This window comes from Lygodium microphyllum, chromosome 3 (genome assembly GCF_053477565.2).
Source record: "Lygodium microphyllum isolate KBCC chromosome 3, Lygodium_microphyllum_v1.1.10, whole genome shotgun sequence".
NCBI lineage: Eukaryota > Viridiplantae > Streptophyta > Polypodiopsida > Schizaeales > Lygodiaceae > Lygodium > Lygodium microphyllum.
Genome location: NC_141137.1, coordinates 12553951 through 12560433, shown reverse-complemented (window position 1 = coordinate 12560433; position 6483 = coordinate 12553951). Strand labels below are relative to the sequence as shown.

At 43.3% G+C, this 6483-nt stretch overlaps 1 pseudogene; it reads right to left on the bottom strand.

The window, feature by feature from the left end:
* Nucleotides 1-5364: 5364 nt before the first annotated feature.
* Nucleotides 5365-6483, bottom strand: LOC148038058 (18S ribosomal RNA; annotated as a pseudogene).

Genomic DNA, 6483 nt, shown 5'->3' with positions numbered 1-6483 from the left:
CATTGATTTTTCTCATCAATGCATTGTACCTTTGGTTGGAGAGCAAGGCGTGCACCATTCTAGCCTATAGTTGGACTTCGGGGTCGGGGATGTTAGCTATGTTGATGCCATCGTTGGTGTGGACTATCACTTTGTCCATTCCCAACATGATTCTTGCAAGTAGTCCATGCTCAAGTAAGTGCTCAAGCAATTGGACTATGTCATCTGCATAGTAAGGCATCAAGTGAGCTCTAAACAAGCCCCTTTTGCTAGACATGTTAAATAGATGCACGTCAGGCAAGTCGTCTATGATGCCTTGTCCACTGGCTTCTCCTATGGGTATGCAAGACATATGGTCGACCATGTAGTTCTTCTTCCCTTTGCGTACAACCACAGAGAAGTTGAACTCTAGAAGCAAAAGTAGCCATAAAGTAATGTGTCCCATAGAATAGGGTTTGTCAACAAGATAAAGCAAGACTTGATGGTCAACAAAGAAGACAAAAGGTGTGGCCAAAAGGTAATGCCAAATTTTCCTTATAGCAAACACCATGGCTAACCCCTCCCTCTCCGTGGTGGATTAGTTCATCTCGGTAGTCGTAAGTTGTTTGTTAGCAAAGCTCACTAGATAGTCTAAATTGTGTTCACTCAACTGGCACAACATAGCTCCCATGGAAAACTTGAGACATCAATGCGAATGTGGAAGATTATGGTCCAGTTTGGGGCTCATAAGATTGGTGCCGTGGTTAGATCCTTCTTCAACTCTTTATATGCACGTTGATATTCCTCAGTCCATTCAAATATCACAAGAAATTTGTATAGAGGCCTAGCGATTAATGCATAGTTTAACACAAATCATCGATAGTACCCTATATGGCCGAGGAAGCACTAACATCCCTTGTAATTGGTTGGTGGTGGAATGTTGATGATAACCCTAACTTTCAAGAAGTTGGTGGCAATGTCATTCTTTGATACCACATGCCCTAGGATGCACCCGTGCTTTACCCAGAAATGGCATTTTAAGGGGTTCAATGAGAGACAATACAGTCTATATCTTTCAAAGGACTACTTGGAGCTTGCCTAGGTGTGCTTTCCAATTAGAGTGGACACATAAATAATCAATAAATACCTCTAACTCTTGCCTAAGCATGTCTTTGAAAATGGCACATATAAGCCTTTGAAACGTGGTTAGTACGTTCGTCAACCCAAAGGGTATGACTACATAGGCAAAGATACCCCACTCAGTAGCAAATGTGGTCTTGTGTCTATCATTCAGATGCACTTGCACCTGATTGTATCTAGAGAAGTCATCTAGGAAATTGTAGGCCTCTTTACTTACCACCCTCTTGAGCATATGCTCAGTGTATGGTAGTGGATAATTGTCTCTATTTGTAGTAGCATTGACTTTCTTGTAATGAGGTATACTCTAATTTTTCCATTCTTCTTCATTACAATCACTATGGATGACACCCAGTCTGTGTGCTCAATTTCATAAATGAATCTTGCTCTTAGCAGCTTCCTCTTTGATAGCGTGATCATGTTTGGGATTCATCGGACATGATCTCTGCTTGAACAATGTTGCATCGGGTATCATCGGGATGTTATGAGTCACTACACTCGAATCTATCCCTTTTAGCTCATTAAGGGACAAAGCAAACACATCTATGTACTCTCACAAGAGAGCAATAAGGGTTGCCTCCTCTTCCTTGGTCAATTCATCGGCCAAAAAAATAGGTTGGGGCATCTCCCCTTCCTTGCCTAGATTGACCTCCTTGACTTTGGTGGGTCCTTCTATAGGATCACTTGCTTGCCCTCATCTTTTAGCTCCTAACAAGACCACTACCTTCTCACCTTTCTTAAATCTCATGAATCATTTCAATAGGTCTTATGGCTTCTTCTTTTCTCCTTAGCTTGTGGATCCCTAGGTTGTTTCTTCCTTCAACCTTCAGTGCCTAAAGTGGACTGGTAGGTCTCCTCTGGTGCATTTGTCCTTAGGTGTTTGGGGTGTCTCTAGATCACTTTCCAAGCTTAGTTCTAACTCGAAATCAAACTCTCCATATTTTCTTTAAGAGGGAGTCTCGCCTGAAGGTTGTAGCTTTGATGGTGATTCCGTTTTGAGTATTGATGCGACACTTGGTTGGGCAAGACCTGCTTCTTCATAATCAAATGCTCCTATGTGCTCCAATCAGGTCTGATCGTAACCCATTTGTGTGACTCCTTTCTCAATTCCAAATATGCTCTTTTTTCACAGTTTGGAGTCTTGCCATATTTGTTCAATCTCATGTCCCTCATTGTCATACTCTATTGTGTTGATCTCTTCTTTGCTCTCGTCATCGGAGGAACAACATTATTTGTACTCATCATCAAAATCGTCCTCATCCGACTACTTGTCATCTCCTATGTGCAATTCTTTGTCATTGGTGGCTAAGGCACAATTGTACCTCAAGTTTAGTTTGTGCACCTTGGTCCATTGCCACTTGGGTTCATCCAACATATCTTTGAGTGGTTTAAGATTTGTGGTTGGGTTACCAGCTAATTTTTCCATCAGGTACTCTAAGATCTCATGGAGGTCTCGTATGTTGTTTGGGACATGGAATGTGACAAAGACAGGTTGCCCATGCAAGCTCCTAGCCATCATGCAGAATGGTACTAAGGGCATGTCTCTGGGCTTACCGAGTGCCTTAGCAACTTGCTTATATTCCTTATTATCCGAGAATGGCAGATCGATTGTGGCTAGCACGTGCATCCAATCCCACTCATCCTTAGGGCAAGGGATATACTTAATCAATGGCCCGTATGATTTCCTTATCTGAGTGTCACCCTTGAGCATAGTTGAGATCGTGTCTAGGTTGACTAGTGTACTCTTCCAAGTATCCATCTCCACTCTTACCGCTTCCATTTGATTTCCTAGGAAGATTAGACCGTTGCCCTAGTCTTCTATGACTCGTGCGTTATGCATCTAGGGGAGACCTAACAAGATATCGTAGCTCACTCCTTTCATGACTATAAAGTCCACAGAGAATTAGACTCTTGTGATCTTCAATGGCCAAATTTTCAACACTCCAAATGGTTTCACCTTTGTTCCATTAGCCAACGTGACGTTGAACCTAGCATCCTTGACATGCAAGCTATCCCAAGCCTGGAGTACTGCATGGCTAAGTACATTGACTCATGCCCCCGTGCCTACAATCCCTTTCCTCGTGGTGTCACCTAGAGTTAGGATTGGTAAGACCGCATACATTTCAGTACCTTTCCAAAAAGCATTAACATGCAAAGACTTGGGTACTGAGTGCAGCGTCAGGCTTGGTATTTGCATTATTGCATCATGGTCTTGCAAGTCAATGATAGCTTTCTCCATCAATCATTCCACCCATTGCTTTAGCTCCTACCATAGCATGGATGCTATCTAAGCATATCTCCTAGGCTCAGAGTTACAAGGGTGGTCATTAGAGTTGTGAGAAGATTGCTAGGTGATTGCTTGTCTCCTAATTCTGTGCTTCTTGGTCAATGGCCTCGACTGGTTTGCTAGCCTATGGGGCATTCAAGCTCTATCTAGGTAGCACAATTTGAGGTGCAAACGCGTCTCTCGGTTGCATGGGAGAGACTGGTGCACTTACACTAGAGAGATCATCAATCTCATTCTAGAAGATGGGCTTAGTATCCTTTAGGTGTTCTTGGGCTTCTCTCACCCACTCCTTGACCTTTTCTATGGCTTCAAGTTGGCACTTTGGGTTGGGGTACTCCCTTACCTTAGCACTCCCTTTCAAAGCAGTCTTTGGAGTAGATGTTTCTGTCCCAGTGTTGTTCATGACCTTCTTTCCAACAGGCACTATCATTACATATGACTTTTCTTTTCAATTGAGGCTACATCCAGGTTACTAGGTCCTAGCAATGATATGTCGGCCTTCTTTGTCTATGCACAGTTCATAACATGCAACGGGATGGGAGTGGCCTCCTCATTGAGTGTCTCAATGCTAAACAACCCCAATGGAACTGATGGTACCATTTCCGATTCGAACTAGGGGACAGTTTTTCCCTAGGGCAGTCAACAAATAGGTGGGTTATTCCACACTCAACACATTGGAGATCAGCCTTATCTCAATTGGCTTGCTTCCTCTCAAGGTAGCGCAAAGAGATGTGTCCTGTGTAACCACAAGTCCAACAAGAAATTAACTCTTGGGTTTGCCCTTCTAAGCCTCTGCCTCTCCCTCTTCCTAATGCCATCACCGACACTAGTCAATAATCCATAAGGATTGGATTTCCCTCTTTGTCATACAAGATGTAGGGGTTCACATAAGGCTCCTCGTTGTTCAGTTCCTCCACATAGTGGACTAGTGTGTCACTTGGTGGATGGGTTATGTAAGGTCCGGGTAGCCTAGGTATACCTATGGGATTGATTTTGTTTTGTTTTGTGAGTCGGGTGTGCACCTTCATGCTATGCTCTATGGGATTGATCTCCATTCTAGGGATGGCTGGCTTTGTATCGTTAGGTGTTGGAAGGGCCAACAGAGGTCCTCTCCCAAAGAAATTTGGAGACCTATTCCCTAGGTAAGGTTGGTTGTAAGGATGTGATTATAAGAGTCTCCTTGGCAGTCTCTGCAGTGCATGGTATTGTGGTCAAACCTTTCGCAATTCGGGCAAGGTTGAGACCTAGGGTCCTGGCACTTGGTTGGAAGGTGGTTTCCACCACAATACACGTATTGAAAATTTTACCGTGTGGGTCTGCTCATCATTTCTTGTAGTCTAGCTAGCTTCATTTTCATATCTACTAGCTGTGGACTTGGGTCAACGCCCTTCCCTTTATCTTGGTTTCTTGGGCCTAACTGTTTGCTATATCTTGTTTCCCTTTTAGGGGTTCTAGAGTCATCTTCGTCTGAATTCGAGTTCTTGGAGCTTCTCTCCTTAAGCTGGTTGTCCAGTCATATGGCCTCTTCAAAGACCCTAGCTAGAGTGTCTCTCCGCAAGCGTGAGCTACTTGCCAAGGCCTTGTAGAGCTCCTTACTGCATATTCCATTGGTAAGCATGGTGAACACCACTCTCTCAGTGGATCACTTGTTCATCTCGGGATTCTCTTATAGAGACTTCCATGGCCTAGATGGCCATAATCCCTCTAAGAAGTTGGCCATAAAGAGGATCCTTCGTGTAACTAGTTAGCAAGCTGAGGTCTCGTTTGTTAATGGAATTAAACAAACAAATCACTCCACCAACTAAGAACGGCCATGCACCACCACCCATAGAATCAAAAAAGAGCTCCCAATCTGTCAATCCTTACTATGTCTAGACCTAGTAAGTTTCCCCGTGTTGAGTCAAATTAAGCTACAGGCTCCACTCCTAGTGGTGCCCTTTTGTCAATTCGTTTAAGTTTTAGTCTTGCAACCATACTCCCCCTGAAACTCAAAAACTTTGATTTCTCGTAAGGTGCTAGTGAAGTCATCAAAATAACATCCTCCAATCCCTAGTCGGCATTGTTTATGGTTGAGACTAGGAGGATATGTGATCGTCTTCGAGCCCCCAACTTTCATTCTTGATCAATGAAAACATCCTTGGCAAATGCTTTCACAATAGTTCATCATCTTTCATAAATCCAAGAATCTCACCTCTGACAATGAAATACGAATGCCCCCAACTGTCCCTATTAATCATTACTCCGGTCCCAAACACCAACACAATAAGACTCGAGTCTTATCATGTTATTCCATGCTAATGTATTCAGAGCATAAGCTTGCTTTGAGCACTCTAAGTTTTTCAAAGTAACATTGCCAAATCCACATCCCAACCAATTAAGTCCAAGAGCACATCTCCAACAAAAAGGGCGGGGCGATCAATGCACACCAAAGGAGGCAGACTGCACTCCCCTGCCCCGAGATCTAACTACGAGCTTTTTAACTGCAACTACTTAAATATACACTATTGGAGCTAGAATTACTGTGAGACTGCTGGCACCAGATTTGCCCTCCAATGGATCCTCGTTAAGGGATTTACATTATACTCATTCCAATTACCAGACTTGTAAAAGCCCGGTATTGTTATTTATGGTCACTGCCTCCCCGTGTTGGGATTGGGTAATTTGCATGCCTGCTGGCTTCCTTGGATGTGGTAGCCGTTTCTCAAGCTCCCTCTTTGGAATCAAACCCTAATTCTCCGTCATCCATCACCACCATGGTAGGCCTCTATCCTACCATTGAAAGTTGATAGGGCAGAAATTTGAATGAAGCATCGCCGGCACTGAGGCTATGCAATTTGGGAAGTTATCATGCTTCACCGCATTATCGACCAAGCCCGCATTGGCCTTTTATCTAATAAATGTGTTCATTCTAGAAGTCGGGAGTTAGTGCACGTATTATCTCTAGAATTACTATGGTTATTCGAGTAATAAGGTACCATCAAAGAAACTATAACTGATTTAATGAGCCATTCACAGTTTCACAAAGTAGAAGAGAGTTTATACTTAAACATGCATGGCTTAATCTTTGAGACAAGCATATGACTACTGGAAGGATCAACTAG